Source organism: Mandrillus leucophaeus, unplaced genomic scaffold (genome assembly GCF_000951045.1).
Source record: "Mandrillus leucophaeus isolate KB7577 unplaced genomic scaffold, Mleu.le_1.0 Scaffold100, whole genome shotgun sequence".
NCBI classification, from domain to species: domain Eukaryota; kingdom Metazoa; phylum Chordata; class Mammalia; order Primates; family Cercopithecidae; genus Mandrillus; species Mandrillus leucophaeus.
The window spans coordinates 1,648,760-1,672,845 of record NW_012098099.1 but is presented as its reverse complement, the minus strand read 5'-3'; the positions used below and the strand labels follow the sequence as shown (position 1 = coordinate 1,672,845).

The window sequence follows — 24,086 nt, the reverse complement described above, 5'->3', positions numbered from 1 at the left end:
AACTATTTTTCTAAAATGCTAATCTGATCATGGAACTTTTTCCCTTGCCTACAATAACTCTAACAATGACTCTCCTGTCTATTGATAGAATAAAATTGAGCTGTTTCATCCAGCTCAATTTTCTGCTTGCATCTAACTGCTCTGTTTGTTCCCTCAAGAACCCATGCTTCCTTCTGCTTCCTGGTCCGGTTGTTTCTTCCACCTGCAATGTCCCTCTGAAATCTATCTTTCTCTAGAAAACCTAACCATTTGATGGCCACCTATGACCCCACTTCTTGGGTTCATTCAAATGTAAGCTGCTTGGAAGAACCATTCCTGCCCCAGTCTCTTGCCTCTCCTAAGGTGGGAGTCTGTCCTCTGTTATGATGGCACTCAATGCATGTTATCTATTAAAATACATATTACTATGGCCATCTGGCCTTTTTTATTTAACTGTCTCCCCACTCTGCTGTGCGCTCCTTGCATGCAGGCACTATGTCTTGTTCATCTCTGCATCTCCCTGTCCTAGAACAGTGTCAGGTGCACAAATGGTGCTCCAGACGTGTTTGCTGCTAAAATGAATGCAAGCATAAGATCTGCCTCACGAAGCCTAAGCATCAGCAGAAATCATAAAGACCCACAGAGGAGAAGCCATCCAGAAATCAGTCATAATAAAATGATTAGAATTCATTTAACCCAACTTCACAGAATCCCAGTTTTGGGGTCTTTGGGGGCTTCTGAGAGAAATGAAGCACTTAATAGATAAGGAACCCAAAGCAACTAAGAGACTTAATGATTTTCCCACAATTGCCACAAGACCTATGACTCTCCAGGGCTAGATATCACTTTCTCCTATGCTGCCCTGATGCTACCTGCATTACAGCAGGGTTAGTTAGCCAGAGTTGTCCTTGTGAAAACAAGAAAAATTGCCCATGAAAACCTTTGAAAATGTAAATTATGATCTACTTAAGGCATTGATATGGTTTGGCTCTGTGTGCTTACCCAAATCCCATCTTGAATTCTAATAATCTCCATGTGTTGTGGGAGGGACCTGGTGGGAGGTAACTGATTATGTGGGCGGGTTTCTCTGGTGCTGTTCTCGTGACAGTGAGTAAGTCTCATGAGATCTGATGGTTTGATAAAAGGGAGTTCCCCTGTACATACTCTCTCTTGCCTGCTGCCACGCAAGACATGCCTTTGCCCCTCCTTCGCCTTCCGCCATGATTGTGAGGTCTCTCCAGCCATGTGGAACTGTCAGTCCATTAAACCTCTTTTTCTTTATAAATTACCCAGTCTGGGGGCATGACTTTATTAGCAGTGTGAGAACGGACTAACACAGGCATATACCTTGTTTTCAAGTTTGGTCCCAAAACCCAAAATGTGTTCTCAGGAACACTACTCATTCTTCACAAGGCTTTGAGAAGAGAGAAGGGTCCTGCAGTCAAAAAAAACTCAGAATTCCTGCCTGTCCCACAGGACTTCTGGAGTTGACTTTAGCATATTAAGGGCTCTGAGAAACTCAGTAGTAGCCTGTTTAAAAATTCATTCCAATCAGCTGTGGAAAAAGTAATTTAAACAGAGATCTCTTTTTTGGAGCATCACTTGTTAACACAGTCAATCAGCAAACCCAAGGTGGGGAAAAGCTGATAGAATTCCTTTCTCCTTCATACGGAGCCATGGCCACTAGCCCTGGAGTGCAGGCGCAGTCTGCCAAAAAGGCTTATTTGATGCTTTACCCAGCTTTTCTCCGGAGCTCAATCCTTACCCTCAGGGAATTCTTCTAGATCACATTAAGGAAAATAATTATGCCAGTCTTTATAAAGCAGCACGCTTTATAAGCAGCACAGACCAAATTGAATAGACTTGGGAAAGAGAACTCACTCTTTCATTCAACAAACTTATCCACATTTCCAAAAAATCAACTACCCAGAGAAGGTCCTGTGCTAGAAATAATATATGACTTCTGTGTTCAAATCCTAAATCAATAATAAAAGAAATACCTAGAGTGGCTTCTGTTTTCTGACTGAACTGTTACAAATACTTAAGGTTGATTTGGGAGTAATTAATGATGAGCTCCATCAAACTGTGGAAGTTAAATTCTCTGAGACTTACTTCTTTGCAAATGTAAAATCAAGTTAATGACATTGATAATATGGCTATGTTGGGAAGTTAGAAACAGGTAATGTGCCTAAAATGCTCAGCACAGACTCTAGCACATAGTAAGTGCTCATGAAAAAGTAATAGTAGTAGGTTGCCATTATCCCATTGTATAGATGAACTCTGACTTGTGAAACTGATGCCTTACCATTGGTCATGTAGTTCAAAGGCAGTAAGACAATAGATAAAACCAGGGCTCTGGAGAAACACAGAACGAAATATGCAATCTGGCCCTGTTGTTTCCTTGGCATGCAACTTTGGATGAGCTATTTAAACTCTGTTTAAAAAATCACTTTTTCTTTTCTTTTTCTTTTCTTTTTTTTTTTTTTTTTGAGACAGGGTCTCACTCTGTCACCCAGGCTGGAGTGCAGTGGCATGATCTCCACTCACTGCAACCTTCACCCTGGTTCAAGCAATTCTCCTGCCTCAGCCTCCTGAGTAGCTGGGACTACAGGCATGCGCCACCACACCTGACTAATTTTTGTATTTTCAGTAGAGATGGTGTTTTGCCATGTTGCCCAGGCTGGTCTTGAACTCCTGGCCTAAAGTGAGCCACTCGTCTTGGCCTCCCAAAATGCTCAGATTAAAGGTGGTGTGAGCCACTGTGCCTGGCAGGAACTCACTTTTCTTATCTATAAAATGAAGATAATAAAACTACCTGCCTTATAGAATTAAAATGCTATGCCTGGACTATAAAATTCATAAATATATTTTAGTTTAAAAATCAGTTTTGCTAATTTTTATTATTTTGGCCATTTTATTATTATATTTTTATTATTTCATTATTTTAATAACATGTTTGTATTCAGTTTTACACATCCACATTAAAACTGTGAGAATAAATTCTTAGAATGAAACTGGTATGTCAAAAAGCATACCAAATAAATAAATCAATCAATAAAAGTTTTTACTAAATGGTCTCCAGAAAAGCTATCCTCCTGGCAATACATGAATGGAGTCCACTTCCCAGAGCTTTACCAGTACTAAATACAGCAGTATTTTATTTGTAATGTCTTTGAACATTTGGAGGAAAAATGATAAAATCTTCTTTTCGATGCTACTTAATATTCTTTGATTATTCATGAGGATAAGGCTTTTTCATGTTTATCACCCATCTATAGTTCTTCTTTGGCTAATTTTTCCTTAGAGTTTTCTGCCCAATTTTAATTTAACCAATTGACCTTCATTTAGTCTACTCACTGAGCTCTTTATATCTTGATTTACTTTCATTAACTATGTTGCCAAAATGGTGTTTTTAAAAAACATATTAAGCTCTACATACTTATGAGGTCAAATTTCTCCCTCTCTATGGAGAGATTTATGGGTTTCTGCCTTGCGAGTAACCCTTATAAAGACCTCTACAGCCTAGAGGCTAAATTTACTGTATTTTATTCTAGTACTTTAGCACATTTCTTTGCATAGTGATGCATGGCAGACACACCTGTGTCTGAGCGTGATAACTTAAGCGTACCCTGAGAATCACCCTGTATGGTAGATGCACCTGAATATGTGCTCAGAGTTCTGAGCTAAGGAATCTGGGAGTGGCCAACCCAGAGATTCATTCCTTGTCTACAAGGAACATCTGAGCCCTGAGCCTGTCCCATGGAAGGTAAGCCATACAGGGGATTGAGGCCATGTGTTTTGGGTTAAACCAAGGTTACCAGGTGGAGGTTGTTAGGTAGAGGGTGCTAAGCGAAAATGTTACAGAAACTGCATTGCTTTTTGCAAATGGATGCAGTTCTCCTGCCCAGCCTGCCACCACTTGGCGGTGCGATACTCCTGCCCAGCCCTGCCATGACTGGGCCCACTCTGTATGTAAGTTTCCCACTAATAAAATCCTGTGTCTTGTTTGCTGACTCTGGTTCCCTTTTTCGGCCTTTTGAACCTGGTGCCATCCCTACTGAAGTTAATAGAGTCCAGTACAACATATTTACATCTTTACTATATCTGGAATTAGGAAGGAGGGAGTAAAGTGTGAGGTTGAGAATTTCACTGTTTTCTAAGTGTTTGGCCAGTTTTCCAATACTCCTTGTCGGATGATCCATTCTTTCCCCACAAAATCTGCCTTATGATACATCATATCCATGGGCACACTTGGCTGTGACTCAGGGCAGGCAGCGTGATGATGAATAGCAGGCACAGGCTGAGCCCACCTCCCTATTGCTCTCTTCCCCCTCCTCCAGTGGCCTCATTTCCTTGCCTTACATGGCTGAGTCCCAGAAACTCATGCCAGGGCCTCTCTATGCCCGTGCATTGCATGTCGGTAGGGCTGCAAGTGCTGCTAGTCCACACAAGTCACAGCCAGTCCAGGGCCATGTTTGCTGATCATCTTCCACCTGCCTCTGCCACCATGTCTTGCCCCTTCCAGTGAGAGGGCTTAGGTGCGAGTCTGTGAGTGCTCCACTCTTGGGATGTGGTCTCCCTCAGGAAGTAAGCCAACGGCAGCTTTTCTTAAACAAGGTCTCAAGCTCACTCTAAGAAATTTTCCTGGAAATCTCTGGCATGTAGGTGGCATTTATTTCTAGTTTCCAGCATAAGGGCACACATATTTTTTCCTTATATATTCTGATTATCATTTCAATGGGAATTTGGGGGTGGGTGGAATGGAACACCTGTGTTCAAGCACCCATCTTGCCAGGAAGCCAAATGGCATTGTAATTAACACTCAATCCTGTCACTCATGAAATCCAAGAACAACCTGTGCTTAGTAACATGCAGTAAATAACTCATACACATTACCTTTGATTGCTGCTAAATATCCTCGGAGTTCTCGCTGAAGTCTGGTACCCTCTGCCTAAAAAACACAAGCACAGATGCTAAACATCTAGTCTATATTTTGCATGAAAACATCTAAGAAGTGTTAAGTCTCAAATTTACTATTGCCAGAATCTCATTCTTGAAAAAAACATAAATATGTGGACACAGACTAAACAAGGCAATAATGTCCATCAGTCTAGATATTTATAGAAATTTCATTCCACTTCAAAGAGCAAAAGGAGAAGGCAAGATTTTGCTAATAGACAATACAATTCATTACACAGCCTCTAATTCAAGAGCTATTAAATTTCTAGATTTTGATACATGGGTTATAATAGCAGGGAAGTGATCACCATTATCTAATATGGTAGCCACAAGCCACATATGGCTGTGAGTACTTGCAATTGAGACATACTGTAATGGTATTTTACATTTACAGTGTAAGTATATTTTATACAACAGATTTTAGAGACTGAGTACCAAAAAAAAAAAAAACCTCATTAATTTTATACAGATTACATGTTAAAATGATAATATTTTGGGTAAACTGAGTTAAAGTACATTATTAAAATTTCACCTCTTTCTTTTCACTTTAAGGATGTAGCCACTAGAAAATTCTAAACTATGTAGTTTGCATCATATTTTTATTGGACTGCACTGAAATAGAGAAACTGTTAAATTGTAAATGTTGACACATGAATGCCTGTTTTGGTTTGGATACCTTTTTAGAAACTCCGAGACTCTCTGAAACTAGGATGAGACTGCAAATAGTTTAATTTGGAGTTAATCAAAGAAATGCCAATAGGAGAGTAGAGAAGCGAGGAAAAGAAGGGAAGACAGTGGATACAGGGAGCATTATCAAGCAAGTTACCACTGTGGGCAACTGGACCTCAGTTCCTCTGGGGAACTCTGGAAGACAGTGTCAATGAAACACCCTATAGATACCCTAACGGAAAGGCAAGGAAGCTGAGGCATTTATCCAATATCTCCTGTCAGCTATGTTTCTAGATGCTCCTAGGGGATACTAATTCCCCAATACATCTAAATAGGGGCAGAGAGGGCTCCAGAAACCATAGAAGCCCTCAGGCAAAGGGTTGCCAATGCTGGCAAGTCAATCTGGTGGGCTCAGAAAAAGTAGGTACTAGGGGCATATGTCTGAGCACCAACAGTAGCTTCTATGACTTTACAACTGAAAATCTGTTTAAAACATGCATGCATTTTAATTGCAGAGTCATTTAACAAAATTGCAGAGGGCTAGCATACAGGACTCCACCTTGAGCTCAATAATTTCAATAGTTATGTTCGATTTAACAAACACTGTTAGTATTTGCCCAAAAGAGTGGTGGTGGGGGGACCCTCTTTCCTCATTATAATCTACTGGGGGAGCTAAAATATATATGCAAAAAAAAAAAAAAAAACCAATTGCACTGCAAGGCAGATTACATTTAGCATTGCAACCACTATTCAAAGTGTCAGAGTACAAAAACAAATGCCCATCACATTTAAAGATAATGATTAATACAAAGAAACTGAAAAGAAATAATTAAGACTATGCTTGATGGCAAAAGGGATTCTGAATTAGGATATTTTCCGTATAACACTTGCATTGTGCAGGTATAGTGACATTATTTCTTTGAAATCTATGCAACACTGAGGTGAGGTATTCTGTATTTGAGTCAAGCTCAGGTTATTTTTGTAGCTCTATAAACCCAGTTACTACCAGATAAAAGCTTAGGATGAGTCCGTTTGCTGGTACGTATGAACTTCAAACACAATGGTTCTATTCAGAATGGCAAAGCAGAAATCAAAGTACTAAACAATTGACTGCCTTTCTAGTGTCTCAACATGGTTTTAAATCAAAACTCAAGCTTTCTATTCTCTTGTTGAAACACTCAGAAGTTTGTGTGATGGCAAATTCCATCAGCTAGAGAAAATAAAGCAAATCATGGTGGGGTTCCAAACACCAAAGTGTAGTAGAAAACTATTTCCAGAGAGAGGAAGAGGAGAATAAAGAGAAAATGCTCATGATAAACACTTGAGTAAAAGTAGACAATGAAGAGGACCCAGAGAGGTCAGGATGAAGTCCTCAAAACCACCAAGAAAAGTATATTGGAACAAAAGAAGTGGGTCTTTCGCCTTCTAAATATCCATTATGTGAGGGCATTGTGTCACATTCTGAGTATATAAAAAGTGGAAAAAATATGGCTTTGGTATAATGTCATATAATAATTTTGGTAGATTTTATTATTGTCAATCTATGCTGCACATCCCTACCAGATCTGTCATTGGAGAAAGATCATACTTACTGCCTCAGCAACATCAGGCTTGGCTGTAGGATTTGACTTAGCCAATGAAACATGAGTGGAAGTTACATGTCCTACTTTCAAGCTGAAGCTATAAGAGCCATCACATGCTCCTGCCATTTCTTTCCTCTCCCCATACATAATTTGTTTCTTCAATCTGGATCCCAGAGTGAAGGGACCACAGAGCACAGCCACCACCTGCATTTTCATGAGTGAGAAACTTACCTCCGTTGTTGAAAGCCACTGAGATATTGCTACCATGGCATAAACCTAGCCCAAACTTCCGATAAAATGATTCACCATCAACAGAGGAAATGCCAAAATGTGGAGAGAAGCTGAAATCTAACCACAACAATAAAAAGCCCAATCAAGTTAGTGAACAGAAAAGGACTAATGGCATTTACAGAAACATTTCAGAAAAATCAAATTGGAAAGATTAAGGACAAACTGAATGGTTCACAAATGGAAGCCCAAGTGGTGGTCAAGCAATGGAAAGAGATAGAATGGAACTGAGAGAGAAGCAAGCTCCAGAATCATTTGTCCCATCATATTTCAGGTAATTTAAGAGAGAATAATATCTGAAATTTACCTAGACAAATATAGACCGAAACCAATCTAAAGTCTAAAACCCCTAAAAGGTACAATTAGGAGGGCTTGAATCCATTAAGGCCACATTTCTCAAACTATATAATTGTAGAATCTGGGGGCATTTAGTGGTTTGTCTAGGGCACATACATCCACAAAACAAAGCTAAAAGATCTCTCTGGAACATCAGTTTATTGAGGTGAAGGGAAAGAAATGGAAGAGAAACCATTATTTTACAACCACTAAGCCGCCTCTTATGAAGTCGAATAAAAAAACAGCATGGGGATGAAACACAGAACGTCACAGATTTCTGCTGCTTTCAGCTGTCTGCTTTAGGATTCTGCTGTAGCAGTCGTAGTCCTTCCATGGAAATGTGTGAGGGACACCAAGTTAAGCAAGGCTCACTTCTCACCCAGAAGGATGTGTTCCCTCAGTTATACAGAGCTGGCCATGAAAAGGGATGGTTATGAGTCACCAGGATTGCTCAGAATATCCAGAAATAGCAAAAAAGTAGCAGTGAAGGGCATTCTTTTCTCAAATGTTCAAGGAATAAAGTTATGTCAAATTAACCCCACAATTAACTAATTGCCTTTTCCTTCAGTAGAAATCAAGTGAAATAATTCAGGTTCCAATCCATATACTGGATTCATCTTGTCAAAGGGAAGCACTGCAGACTTTTTTTTTTAATGAAATAAGAAATCCAGAAGAGATTTTTTATATAAGAGTGGAACAAAGTTCAAAATTGTGTGATAATTGCTTAATAAATGAGTTCAATTTAAGCAGATAAACTAAAGGCTGATTTAAACGACTTTCTTCTTTTCCAGTTATTAAAATTCTTAATTTTCCCCATGAGTATTTGGGTTTCATGAACCACAGTAATAGCCACACTTAATTTCATGTCAAGTTCTACTTTAATCAAAAAGGTAAAAAGCTCTGGAGAAAAATCCTCCACCTACAATATGCCATAAAGTAGTTTCTTCTATACAAAACTTATTGCATAACAAAATTTCCTTAAGATCATTATTCTGCAGGAATAGCAGATGTTTGAAAGTAAACAAATTCTTATAACATTGCTTAGATTTCACTGAATTTGAAGTTCATTCCAAATTCCTTTGTAAAGTATCATTTTAGTAATTCAGCTGTGAATTATGTATTGCACATGTGTGTGCAGAAAACAAAGTTTTCTACACTCTTGAGATTATATGCCTGTTTTTTCCCTTCTTGTTTCTTTATATCGTTTTCTACAAGATATCAGGAAATGATTGTTCTATGTCCTGGTCACAGGGATCATGGCAACAGGAGGGCAGGGGGGTCTATTATGATTAAGTTGTCTGAATTGCCTAGTAATACTCCTCTTTGGAGAAGATCCAACTGCATGAAGATGCAATGAGTATGGCAAATTACTGAGTCAAGCTTTTTGTTTGTTTGTTGTTTACATACAGTAAATTTTGAAGCCCTGCAATATACTAATATTAGTAAATACATATTCCAAGACTTCAAGAGTCTTGAAAAAGGTATAATTTTGTTAGTTTACCTTTAACCTAGTTATTTCTGCCCAGAAGAAAGAAACCATACTAGAGGCATTAATTTAATTTAGTTGTGGACAAAATTCATTGAATGAATTAGTGATTCCTAAGGAACTAAACTTAGAGCAGCAGCAACCACTGCACAATTTAGGGGCACCATTCCCACATACTACCATGTGCATGACACCCCGGGGTAGGGGTGTGCATCACTGTAGCCCCAACTGCACAAGAAAAACCAAACCCTGTGGATTTTATTAGTAAGGTTAAGCAGGTCTGGAAAATACCTCAAATGATAGGAGTTCAATACCTATTAAACAGGCAATAGCCTGTTGAATTGGCTTGTTAATATATGGTCAGTGCAGCACTGACTTATCTTTATAAGTAACTTTTGTTATAAAAAGAAAAAGAAAGACAAGAGGAAGAAAATATCACACACAGTACAGAAAAATGTTTCATTAAGTTGCCTCTCCAACCCAGAAATTGTGAGCTGACATTTTAAAAAGGGCTCAGGTGGAAAGCTAGCAGTACCAACATCTGCATGAAAGGTGGATCTTAGGAGACATAACTTCATAAAGTTGTAATTTTACAAAGGTGAGTCCTGTCATCTCATCTGTGATCATAAGCCTATAGACATTCCCAGAGTTGCATTATTATTTTTGGCCTTTGATGACATTTTTCTCTTGAAAATGGCTGAAGTAACATATCAAAATTAAAACTGGCTCAATTTCTCAGAGTTCAGACAGGTTAACTCAATCTTGAAAGCAATGATAATAAATTTGCTGATCATTTTTGAAGCTTAGAGGAAAATTAGATTATCAAGGAGATGAGATTTAATGAGCCCATAATCAGCACCTTGATTAACAGATGACTAATAACATAATATCTGAATCCACTTACAATCAAAGACATTAGGCCACTGAGCACTACAGGCACTCCTGGTTTGTTAAGAAATAGAGCGCTCCCTGTGAAAAGTTCAGGTGCTGTTAAATGGGAAGATGAGAGTTTTTCATCAGTAAAAGCACCAGGGTCTCTGAAATTTACATTTCTGTTTCCTTGCTTTGAGCTCTTTGCACTATTGGAGCTGTCTGTCATTAAGAAGCCAGCACTGACTTCATAAAACAGTTTCCCTTTTTTTATTTCTTTTTTTCACAGATATTAATGCAGAAGCTACAAGATAGAGATGAAATAAGACTGGATATTTGCAGTCATATTCCTGGGATGATGAGGCAGGGAGTGCATGGAAGGAAGAGAAATGTCAAAGAGAACATCTCAGTTTCTACAATTTTATCCAAGATTCGTGGCCCAATTTCCGACTATCCCTGTCACCAATTCCAAGAATATCTACGATCTGAAAACTGATTATCACATACTTTCTAGCTTCAACAAAACAATATCAAATTATTATATATCAAAATATATCATAATTATGGAAGTATAGTGACATCATCATAATCACATGTACAATCTCTCAATTTATTTCCCTTAAGCCAGTCAACTTTTTTGAATGTATGCAGATCTCCATTCAGATCTTCTGGAAAAGCTAACCCATATTGTGTTAAACCGCCATTAAATCATCACAGCATGCAGACTGGATATTGCTGGAAGATCTGCTTTATTGCCTTGAATTTGTGACCCTTGAAAAACCACTCAGTTGTTTTTCTCACTGTGTGTGTGTGTGAGGAGACTTGACTTACAAGGTGCATCACGGGCATGATTTAAAATCTTTTCAGCCTTCACCTTAATAGCTAGAGCACAGTATTGAATATATTGGTAGGGGAGGGACATGGAGAGCTGACCCAAAAATCAAGGGAGACTTTAAAGGAGCTCCACTTCCAGCAGCAAGTCCTCCTGTGACTTGCTGTTCAGTGTCCCCTGCTGTGGGTATAGATGCTAGCTCTATCTATAACATTCTGTCGTGACCAAATCAGACAGCAAGTGCAAGGACTAGAAAAACAACTGCTGTGTCAAGGCACAGAGATGCACTGATGGTAGAGAAGGAAGGGCCTTGGCTATCATTATTCCAGGTCTCATCAACAGCCAGAACATTTCTGAAACTGCCATTTATGATGTCTGTATTAGTTTGCTTGGGCTGCCACAACACACAACCACAGACCAGGTGGCTTTCTCACAGTTCTGTAGGCTGAAAGTCTAAGATCAAGGTGTTGGCAGGTGCAATTTCCCCCCCCCCATGGCCTCTCTCTTTGGCTCGCAGATGACCACCTTCTTGCTGTGTCCTTGTGTGACTTTTTGTCTGTGTGCATGTGTCCCTGTTGCCTCTCCCTCTTCTTAGGAGGACACCAGTCCTGCTGGATTAGGGCTCAGGTATATGACCTCACTCAACCTTAATCACCTCCTTAATGGCAAAACAGTCACATTCTGAGGTAGTGGGGATTAGGAATTCAGCTAATGACTCTGAGGAGAACACAATTCAGTCCATGATGCAACAATGAAAGTTTTTGATCTGGCAAAACAATCACGAAGTCTAACACCTACTGAGTGGCCACTTTAATCTAGGCGTTGTTCTAAGTTTCACAACTCTGTTAGCTCATACTCCTCACAATAATTGCATACGGTTGGCATATTGTTATGAGAAAACGGAGGCACAGAGGCTGAGACTTGCCCAAAGTCACACATCTAATAGGTGGCAAGCCAGAATTGGAATCCAGGTAGGCTGAGTTATTTTAGCCCTATGATCCACCTCAAGAGCCCACCAGCTTGATCCCTGCTCTCCCACCTCTGTGCCCCAGGGTGTAAAGGATGATGAAGGATAAAGCTGCCCAACATGAAGCAACTGTTGATAAATGAGGATAAGGTAACTAAATGCACCATTCTCCATGCTCTCAGGATATAGTACTCATCTGTAAATAAAGATATCAATTGTTCACTAGTTTTTCTCAAAGGCCCACAATTCCACGGAGTTTATTAGATGTGATTCATATCACATAGTGGTTAAGTCTACGGGCTCTGAGATCACACTTCCTGCCCTTAAAATCTGAGCTCTGCCACTTCTAACCATACAACTTGAGGCAAGTTACTTAATCTCTCTAGGCCTCCAATTTCCTCATCTATTAAATGAGGATGATAACAATACCCACCACCTAGAGCTATCATGAAGGTTGAGGGAGTCAAGTTATATAAAGTATCTGCTGAGTGCCTGGCACATATCATGCACTCCGGAAATGCTGGATAACACTATTATCATTCCACTAACACTTTGTAAATGATAAATTATGCAAAGGATAGGTGTGTCACAAATGCTTGATTGACCTACGTTCTGCTACATGTCATATTGCAAATGAATATCTTCGTGAGGAAGATGCATGATGAAAAACCTTCCCAAAACAAGCTACTTGGGAATTTATAATGCTTCCTTGTTTTTTCATTTGTAGTTTTAAGAATCAAAGACACAGTTATGTTTTTCAGAAAGTTATTTTATAGCTTTGAATATTGCAGTAATAGAGGCTCCCAGAGTATACAAGAATAATTTATGCAGATGTAAAAGAACCAACTAACAATGGATATGAGAAAAATAACCCAATACGATAAACTACTGCCTGAGGAAACAAGAAAGCACGAATACTAAAGGAAAAAAGAATCATTAAGTTCATTTCCAAAATGAAAACTTTTATGACATATACTCAGTTTTCTCATGTAAAACAATTATAATTATGGATTGCCATGAGAATCAAGTAGCTAATATACAAAACACTTTCCAAATGTCAAAGCCCTACTTGTAGAAAGTCTTCAATATAAAAACACTTTGTCACTGCTTTTGCCTAAGTCAGTTAAATAAGGCTTGGAAATTTGGAAATTGGTAAAGCTCCTTGGAAGATTCTTATAACTAATCAGGTTTGGGAACATATTTGAGCAGATATGCAATCAAAGAAGGCATTATCTTTATTATATGTGTGCAATCTCAGGCTTATAACCGAGTGGTTAACATCATAGAATGACTCTTTAGAGACACAAGTCAAACATGTGACCTGACTCATAAGTCTGAAATAGGACCCAGGAATCTGTATTTTTAAAAATCCTCCAGGTGATGGTTATTGGGAAACTTTAATTTTTCACTGTGTCTGTCACTTAATGGACACTTAAGTGTGTATATAGCTCTAGTATGAGATTGCTAAAAAGACACTTAAAAATATGTCTGGTTCCATGTTTCAGTCAGTCACCATAAGACATTCCTTCTAATGTATGTCCTTCCTTTAGATTGCTATGCTAATGGCAAAATCCATGGTGAGGCTTACAAGGTGACTTATAAGAGAGAATCACCGTCAATGGGAACCAATAAAACTCATGCAAATCTAAAAAACAACTGTAGCTCATTTCTGCAGATTTCCAAACCATTTCCAATAGTCTCCCTGGGCTTGGATGACAGACATGCCTCATTCTCTGCATCCCATTACCAGAATGGTACAGTTAACCTGGGAATCATTTAGACAGATACATCCAAACTAAATAATGAGCTTAATTCACAAGGGAAGTGGAAAACATATAGAATTAGTCTCTAAATAAATGCTGAGGAATGGGACTCTAAACCCTCCCTAGTTGGCATGGTTAATTAATATTGTAGAGTAAACTGCAATTAAAGTGGGTAACAGAATAGAACAGATAAAAGGAAACCATCAGAGAAATAACATGAAGAGCTTCCCCTAGGAGTGATTCTTAAACTGGGGACAAGCTTCATAGGAAATGGCACAGTAATGCCTGTGACATCTGCAATTTGACTGGGTCAATTTTTAGCTCCATTTGAACTAAGGCTTTTCATTTAGATGGGCTAGAACTGAAGAGATATTCTTACTGATGAAATAAAATAAATAAGAATAAAGAGGTTAACAGATAAACAAGTTCAACAAATGTAACAAGTTTTAGTTTTCTTCCTCACGTCTGGCACCATGGACAGCAACACCCTAGCATTCCCATGAAGTAGGCAGACTTATTTGCCAGTGAGCAAAGAGATTTATTGGATGTGTTGGAAATGAAATAAATAGAAAGACTATAGATAAATGCAGAACAGTTTGAAAAGCAAGGGCCATTACATTCTTTTGACACCTACAGGTTTCCACTATCTGCTCCCTCCCACAGAAGTAAATTTTATTGGCAATCATAGTGGTTTATACTTATATTTTAAAAACTTTAAATCAAGATTGTATAATCAAAACACATATTTCCCATAAGAATAATATTACCAAGGAGAGTGGCAGTCTTGACTAAGAGCTCAGTGGACACATTCCCTTGTTTTTTGCCATATAATGAATACAACTGTATCTAAATTAAACTAAGAATCTCATAGCCAATCACCTAACAATTTCATGACTATTTAGCATGCTATGTGAGCAGCTTTACAGGGTGATGATTTTTGCAGAAATGAACAGGAGATACCCATTGAACCTGGGAAGTCTAGCTGAAAATGGGATTGTGGAAAGGTATAGAAATCATTTCTTCTAAGAATACCAATTGGGGTGAAAGAATACTCATGCACTGATGATAAGTGATGAAACTAGGATATCAAAATATATGATAATTATAGAAGTATAGTGACATCATCAAGAGATTCTGTATCTTTTTCCTACTACTTTAATTGCTTCAAAAGAAAGAAGACTTTTGTGCACTAGACCACAAGCTTGACCAAAACAGAAATTTTTCTCTAAATTGTTCATTTATTTCAGTGCTTTGTACAATGCCTTGAGTCAGTGAAGAATCCTTTTGGTAAAGATTTGTCTATAGGGAATTTATTCTCTCTTACCTTAAATAAAGTGTCCTGCTCCTAGCTCAAGTCAATTTCTCAGTTGTGTTTTAGATACCATCTCCTCCTGCCTACTCGAGGACACAGATCAGCTGTTCTCCCCTTTGTCTGATGAATCACCACATTTTCATTCTGGACTAAATGAGTCCCTTTAGTACACAGATATTTCTGCCTTCTTAAGAAAATGTTCTTTTGACCCTCACTCCTTCTCCCAGCTATAGTCTTGGTCTTTGACCGCACTTTGCTTCAAAAGGCAAAACTTGAAAATTGCTGCCTCCAGGCCTCTAAAAACCATCCCCTTTGCTCTGCTTATTCTTGCCTTACTTGGTTTTCCTTCTATAGCTCTCATCATTTTCTAGTAGACAGTATAATCTACTTATTAATTGTACTCTATTTATCGTCTGCCTCCCTGTTTTGGAAGTAAGATCCACAATGGTAATGACCTTTGTCTGTCTTGTTCACTGAAGTTTCTGGAATACCTAGATCAATTCCTGGTATGCAGCGCACACTCAGTAAATCCATAGCAAATGCATGCCTCAGTAGTTACCTGCTATTGTTTTAAATGGACCTGCACATGATATCATCTATCAAATAACCAAAACACTTCCTTAAAAGTTAATACTAAGATGAAACACTTTAAAATTTGGAAAATATTTACACAATAAGATGGTTTTCAATATTAAAGAACCCCTGCAGAAAATTATAGCTACAACTAAGAGTATATGCTATGGTTTCAATGTCCTTGCCAAAACTCACATTGAAATTTAATTGCTGTTGTAACAGTGTTGAGAGGTAGGATTTTTACGAGGTGATTAGGCCATGATGGCTTCACCTTCATGAATGGATTAATGCCATTATCACGTGAGTGGTCTAGTTATCATGGGAGTGGGCTCCTGGTATGAAAGATGAGTTTGGCCTGATTTCTTCTCTGTTTTCTGCACTTGGTTTCACCTTCTGTCCTTCCACCAATGTCTGAGCAGATGCTGATGCCATGACCTTGGTCTTCTTAGCCTCCAGACTGTGAGAAATAAATTTTTCTTTATAAATTACCCAGTCAGTGGTATTCTATTGTAGCAGCAGACTAAGACAGAAAATTTATACCAGAAAGTGGGACTGTTGCTATAAAAAATACCTGAAAATGCAGAAGAAGCTTTAGAATTGGGTAATGGATAGAGGCTGAAAGAGTTTGGAGCAGGCTAAAAAGAGCCTTTATGACTGTGAACGGAGCATTAAGGGTGATTCTCGTGAGGGCTCAGAAGAGGAGAGCTATAGGAAAAACCTGAATCTCCCTAGAGATTACTTATGTGGTTGTGACCAGAATTATGGTAAAAATATGAACAGTAAAGGCCATTCTGGTGATGTCTCAGACAAAAAAAGAGGAACAAGGCATTGGAACCCGAAGAAAAGGGAATCCTTGTTATACAGTAACAAAGACCTTAGCTGAATTGTGTCCATGCCCTGTGGTCTTTATGGAATGTAGAAATTTAGGGTGATTGATATGGTTTGGATTTCTGTCCACACCCAAATCTCATGTTGAACAATAATCCCCAGTGTTGGAGGAGGGACCTGTTGGGAGGTGACTGGATCATGGGGGTGGACTTCCCCTTTGCTATTCCCATGATAATAGCGACTTCTCGTGAGATCTGACTGTTTAAAAGTGTGTAGCACTTCCTCCTTCACTCTCTTCCTCCTGCTCCAGACAAGTAAGATATGTGTCCTTCCTTTTCACTCTCCACCATGATTGTAAGTTTCCAGAGGCCTCCCCATCCATGCTTCCTGTAAAGACTGTGGAGCTGTGAACTAACTTAACCTCTTTTCTTTATAAATTACCCAGTCTCAGGTAGTTCTTCATAGCAGTGAGAGAATGAAATAATATGAAAAATTGGCACCAAGCACTGGGGCATTGCTATAAAGATACCTGCAAATATGGAAGTAACTTTGGAACTGGGTAATGGGTAGAGGTTGGAAGAATTTGGAGGACTCAGAAAAAGACAAAAAGATGAGGGAAAGTTTGGAACTTCCTAGAGACTCATTAAATTGTTGTAACCAAAATTCTGATAGTGATATAGTCAATGAAGTCCAGGCTGAGGAGGTCTCAGATAGAGATGAGGAACTTATTAGGAACGGGAGCAAAGGTCATTTGTGTAATTTGTTAGCAAAGAGATGGGAGGCATTGTGCCTCTGCCCTACAGAGATGGTGGAAGAAATTTTTAAGCAGCAAAATATTCAAGATTTGACCTGGCTGCTTCTAGCAACCTGTGCTTATATTCATTAGCAAAGAAATGACCTGAAGCTAGAACTTATATTTAAAAGGGAAGTAGAGTATAACGTGGTAGAAAAGAAAAACCCATTTTCTGGAGAGGAATTCAAGTTAGCTGCAGAAATTTGCATAAGTAAAAAGGAGCCAAGACAATGGGGAAAATGCCTTGAAGGCATTTTTTTCAGAGACCTTCTTGGCAGCCCCTTCCATCACAGGCCCTGAGGCCTAGAAGGAAAGAATGGTTTCGTGGGCTGGCCCAGGGCCCTACTGCCCTGAGCAGCCTTGGGACACTGCTCCCTGCATCCCAGCCACTCCAGCTCCAGTCATGGTTAAAAGGGACCCAGATAAGTCTCAGGTCACTGCTCCAGAGGATGTAAGCTGTAAGACTTGATGACTTCCACACAGTGTTACGCCTGTAGGTATGCAGAGGGCAAGACCTGAGGCATGGGAGCCTCTGCCTAGATTTCAGAGGATGTATGGAAACACCTGGTCCAGGCAGAATTTTGCTATAGGAGCAAAGCTCTCATGGAGAACCTCTACTAGGGCAGTGCCGAGAAGAAATATGGCATTGGAACCCTTATACAGATGCCCCACTGAGGCACTGCCTAGTGCTGTGAGAAGAGAGCCACTGTCCTCCAGACCCCAGAATGGTAGATCTACTACAGCTTGTACCCTGCACCTGCAAAAGCTGCAGGCACTTAACACCAGCCGATGAAAGCAGTCTCAGGGGCTGTGCCCTGCAGAGCCACAGAGGCAGAGCTGCCCAAGGCCTTGGGAGCCCACCCCTTGTGTCAGTGTCACCTGAATATGAGGCATGGGGTCAGGGAGATGATCTTGGACCTTTCTGATTTAATGACTGTCTTTCTGCGTTTCAGACTTGCATAGGGCCTGTAGCCCCTTTTTGTGGGTCAATTTATCCCTTTTGGAATGGATGTATTTACCCAATGCCTGTATCTCTATTGTACCTTGGAAATAATTAACTTGTTTTCTCTTTTTACAGGCTCATAGGTGGAAGGGTCTTGCTTTGTCTCAGATGAGACTTCGAACTGTAGACTTTTCAGTTAATGCGGAAATGAGTTAAGACTTGGAGGACTGTTGAGAAAGAATTATTGTATTTTAAAATGTGAGAAGGACATGAGATTTGGGAGGGGCCAGAGGAGAATGATATGGTTTGGATTTGTGTCCCCACTCAAATCTCATGTCAAATTGTAATCCCAAGTGTTGGAGGAGGAACCTGGTAGGAGGTGATTGGTTCATGGGGGTGGACTTCCCCCTTGCCATTCTTGCCATTCTCGCCATTCTCATAATAGTGAGTGAATTCTCATGAGATCTGGCTGTTTAAAAGTATAAAGCACTTCTCCCTTCACTCTCTTCCTCCTGCTCCAGCCATGTAAGATCTACCTCCTTCCTCTTCACCTTCTGCCATAATTTTAAATTTCCTGAGCCTCCCCACTCCATCCATGCTTGCTATTCAGCCTGAGGAACCATGAGCCAATTAAACCTCATTTCTTTATAGATTACCCAGTCTTAGGTAGGTCTTTATAGCAGTGTGAGAGACTAATACAGTGATGCACTAGGATATCTGATGGAAGAAATATCTAAGCAGCAAAGCATTCAGGTTGCTGTGTGATTACTTTCAACTACATATAGTGAGATGCCAGAGAAAAGAAATGACTTAAATATGCAATTTATAATTCAAAGGAAAGCAGAACAAAAAGATTTGAAAATTCACAGCCTGACTATGTAAAGAATAAAAAGCATATCAGAGAGACAATGCTAAGGGTATAGCCAAGTATCATTTGTTAAAGAGATTAATATGAACAGAAAGAAGCCAAGTGGTATTCATCAAGACAATGAAAGACCCCACAATCATTCTGAAAATCTTGTAGGCTGCCCATCCCATCACAGTCTCAGAACTCTAGAAGGGCAGAATGGTTTTGGGAGATGGACCTGGGGTACCCTCCACAGGCTCACTGCCCAGGACAACCAAGGGACTCCTTCTTCTTCTTCCCATGAGATTTCAAAGGATTTCATAAAAAGCTTGGAACTCAGGCAGAAACTTGCCACAAAAGCAGAGGTGTCACAGAATCTCTACTAGGGCAATGTATAGTGAAACCCTTGGGGCAGGGCTGCCACAGAAAACATAGAACTTGTAGGGCCACCAGCATGGAACTCTAACCCATTAAAGCTGGGTGAACTGAGCCTAGCAAAGTCATGGGGGCAGGGCTGTCTGAGACCATGGGGGCCCAACCCCAGCCCCAGTGTATCCAATAAGTGGGATATAGAGTCACAGGTGATTATTCACCAGCTTTAATGTTTAATGTTTTCTCTGTTGGGTTTTGGACTTACTTGGGAACAGTTTTCTCTTTCTTCTTATCTATTTATCCCCTTTAGAATAGGAAAGTCTGTCCTATGCCTGTTCCACCATTGTATTTTGTAAGTAGATAACTTGTTTTGATTTCACAGGCTCACGGCTGAAAGGAATTTGCCTCGGGATGAATCATGCATTCAGTCTCATCCACATATGATTTATACAGGACTCTGGGCTTTGAACTTTTGAATTGACATTGGAATAAGTTAAGACTTCTGGGGCTGTTGGGATGGAATAAATGTATTTTGAATTGTGAGAAGGACATGAGTTTTGAGGGACCAGGGAGGAATTCCATGGTTTGAACATCCCTGCCAAAACTCATCTTGAAATTTAATTACCATTGCAACAGTGTTGAGAGGCAGGATCTTTAAGAGATGAATAGGTCATGTGGGTTTCACACTCATGAATGGATTAATGTCATTATCATGGGAGTGAGCTAGTTATCATGGGAGTGGGCTTCTGATAAAAAAGATAAGTTCAACCCAATTTCCTCTGTGTCATGTTAACTTGCTTCTACTTTCCACCCATCTGCCATGGGATGGTCTTCATCAGATAGCAGAGTCAATGCTGGCATCACATCCTTGGACTTCCCAGACTCCAGAACTGTGAGAAATGTATTTCCTTTCTTTACAAATTACCCATTCTGTGGTATTCTGCCACAGCAGCAAAAAACAGACTTAGCATCTCTAGGTAAACTTTACTTAAAGAGATGCAGACATGCACCAATTCACTTATAGAATACTGTGCAACTATTGAGTTTAAAGATCAGTGGAAATCCAGTATGAATTCAGGCAACAAGACTCATAATTACAAACAAAGTTTCTCATAGCAATTGATTGATATCAATTAAATATATTAAGGCTCTCTGGTAAAAACATTATCCTATGAGAGAATAATCTTACTCCAAAACCCAGTATATTAAAAATATTTTAAAATTGTACAAATTGAAGAACCTAACTTGGACTTAAAGACAAGAAAAACGTTCTTAGGCAAAATTAAAATTATTTATTTTATTGTTTGTAAATGTGTGTAAAATTCTTAGAAGACTGAAAATACTGTGTCCACAGATACCACAGGAACTAGGGCAGTTTTTGAACCAGGAGTGACCAAAACTTTGCTCTAGTCTCCATAGTCCAGGTTAGGATCAAGCCCAGGCCATGTCAGGCCTGGATAAAAGAGGTATAGTAAATGACAATATAAAAAGAGGAGTGTTGACACATGCACTCACATGTTCATTGCAGTACTATTGACAATAGCAGATTTATGAAATCAACCTAGGTACCTATCAGTTGTTAATTTGATAAAACAACAACAACAAAAAAAACTGGTACATATACACCACAGAATACTATGCAGCCATAAAAGGAATAAAATTGAATCTAAGAAGTTGAAAATAAATAAAAATTTAAAAAATACAAAATCATCTTGGCTTTTCTAATTCCCTTGCCTTTCTCTCTCTCTCTTTTTCTCTCTCCCCCCATATGTGTGTATGTATGTATGTGTGTGTGTGTGTGTGTGTATATATGTATATGCATATAATCTTAGAATCAGTTTAACTATATCTATAAAACATTCTGTTGGAATTATGATTTATATAGCCTAAATTCTACAAGACGTCAACTTATCAGAAAAAAGTATTCATCTGGGAATCAAACCATCTACACTCCAGGAATAAACTCTTCCTAGTCACAGTACATTATCCTCTTAATATAGTGATGACTTCAATCTTCCAATGTTTCATTTATAAATGTTTTGCGTGTATAGTCATAAAGTTTACACAGAGTTTTTAAAAAGAGGGGCTTTGATATTAAATGAGTGAGGCAGTACATAATAACACAAAGCAAAGGGTAAATACAGAGAATAAGTGTGACAAGCAGGCAAGTCAAAACTGGGATGTACTTATTAGGTACCTAGCAAGTACTAGAAGCCATTGAAGGTTTGTAAAAATGACTAAATGTTGAGTCTTCCTTTAAATATTTCACAATTTAATAAGAACATAGATACACAGTTAAATTACTATCATGTAAGAAAACTGGATAACAAATAACATATTACTGAAGTATACAGAGGAAAAGAGACTCCTGACTGAGGGGATGGGGAAAATACCACTAGAATATTCCTTGTGAGTTGACCTTAAAGAAGGATGGGACTTGAGCATAAGGAGAAGGGAGATCCAGGAAGGAAGGGCATTCAAATGATAAGGAAGTAGTTGCAGTGAGGGAAGTGGAAAAGAGTTTGAAAGCCAGCAATTCAGTCCCCAAATTACACTACAGACATAGACCACCAACTATTCATTGTAGCAACTTCTTTTCTGCTTTTAATTACATCAGAGCATCTCAATTCATATCAACCTCCTTAACGGGATCCCTAAAGAGAAAAGCCACTTATTTGGCTGTTAGGCAGTTGAGTTCCGCCAAAAACTAAAAGGGGAAGTGTGATCAAATCCTTATGGATGGCCAAAGAAAGACTGAGTGCTATGAATGTGAGAGAAAGCCCAAAGCAATCTCTAGGTACAAATAATTTGTGTCCTATAGAGTGGGCACTGAATAAAGAAAAATTCCAAACAAGTAGAATTTGCTCCAAGTCATGTAAATATATATTCCTAAGAGGGTATCTTAAGGAAACTACCCCAGACAAGAGGTCAGAGATTTTTCTGTGTTAAAATGTATGTGTGGGTCAGGTGTGGTGGGTCACACCTGTAATCCCAGCACTTTGGGAGGCCAAGGCAGGTCGATCAGTTGAGGTCAGGAGTTCGAGACCAGCCTGGCCAACATGACGAAACCCTGTCTCTACTAAAACTACAAAAATTAGCCAGGCATGGTGGCAGGTGCCTGTAATCCCACCTACTCAGGAGGCTGAGGCAGGAGAATCGCTTGAATCCAGGGGGCAGAGGTTGCAGTGAACAGAGACAGCGCTATTTCACTCCAGCCTGAGTGACAGAGCGAGACTCCATCTCAAAAAAAAAAAAAAAAAAAAAATGTATGTGTGGAGTCAGATACATTTTTTAACAAATGGAAAAAGGTAGAGAGAGATTTTTGGAAAAGTGCAGATTGAGTAGAACATACCCCTCCATGCATCGTCTCTTTTTTTCTTAATACTTCGTTAAAGAAAAGGAAATATTATCCTCCACCCCATTTCTATGTTGCTTTCTTGATCTATAGACTTTTCACTCTCTGTTGGAGGGATTCCCATCCCCTCAGTCAGGAGTCTCTCTTCCTCTGTATACTTCAGTAGTACGTTATTTATTATCCAGTTTTCTTACATGATAGTAATGTAGCTGTGTATCTGTGTATCTGAGACCCAGACATTCAGTAGGTGCTTCCCATATACAATCTTTGCTGAAATGTCACCAGAATTCTGTCCCCATGGTTTGCCATGTCTATTTAAAACCTTGGTGGGTCTTAAACCAGCACCAAGACATTTTCTTTTCTCTCCATTTAACACCCTTGCACATTATATAAAGGACCCAATGATAAGCCTGATCCAATTTTAGGCTTGTTATGCTCTGCTAAAAGATGTCTAACAATGGACAGTAAACTAAACATGAAGACAACCAGCCATTTAATCCCACACTTAATAACATACCGTTAAATGAATGTAATGACTACTGTGACACTGCATTTCAAATACTTCGACCACTGTGATTATAAAGAGCCCTGTGAAGCCACTATTGACTTAAATATATTATTTTTCTACCCTCCTTTTCTCAAACACATGACTGGAATAATGCCTGTTTTATATAAAAGTATTAAAAATCAACAACAGAAAGAATAATGCTCCATATACAATAAACCTGTAATTTGTACTGCCATGGCATGGGTGACCCTTATCCCAGTGTTGAAAGTTCTACTGAGATTTCCCTCAGCGGCCACAGTGGAACAGGGATAATTAAGGCCAAATCTACCACCCTATGAAGTTTATTACTACAGTTACCATAGGAAATTCCTGATAAGGTAGAGTAACACTGGTTACAATGAGCTGCTTGGGACCTGTGGGGTCACTGCATGAGGTAACGACAAAAGAGACCTCAAGCAAGGATCGTGTACTTCCAAAAGTCAAGAACCACATTTTAATTCTTTTAGAGTAAACGCAAACAAACCATACATTTTAAATTGATAACTGCCATCCTATTAAAGTCTAAAAAGCAAACTGCTCGCTAAGTTAATATGGCCATATATTAACTGTTATCTTTTCCTCAGGACATTAATAATGCTTATCCTTTAGTACACTTATATGTGTAATAATGTTTGTAGGTTTAGTATTGTTATAGCCCATGGGTCAAATGTGTTCTATAGACATTGATTTATTTTACAAACTCCATCATGAAATTGACTTAGGTGCCAGTATTTTAAATAAGCGGGATACTTCCTGTGATGCACAGTCAGAGTGAGTGAGTATA

At 39.1% G+C, this 24,086-nt stretch overlaps 1 protein-coding gene across 1 annotated transcript in view; it reads right to left on the bottom strand.

Annotated features, from left to right (window-relative positions):
* AMPH (amphiphysin) overlaps positions 1 to 24,086 on the bottom strand; it is a 271,429-nt gene that overhangs the window by 125,190 nt on the left and 122,153 nt on the right. Inside the window, exon 3 of the mRNA XM_011972763.1 lies at positions 4,876 to 4,930. The gene's annotated coding sequence lies outside the window, so the exon portion shown is untranslated. The remainder of the gene's footprint in view (positions 1 to 4,875; positions 4,931 to 24,086) is intronic.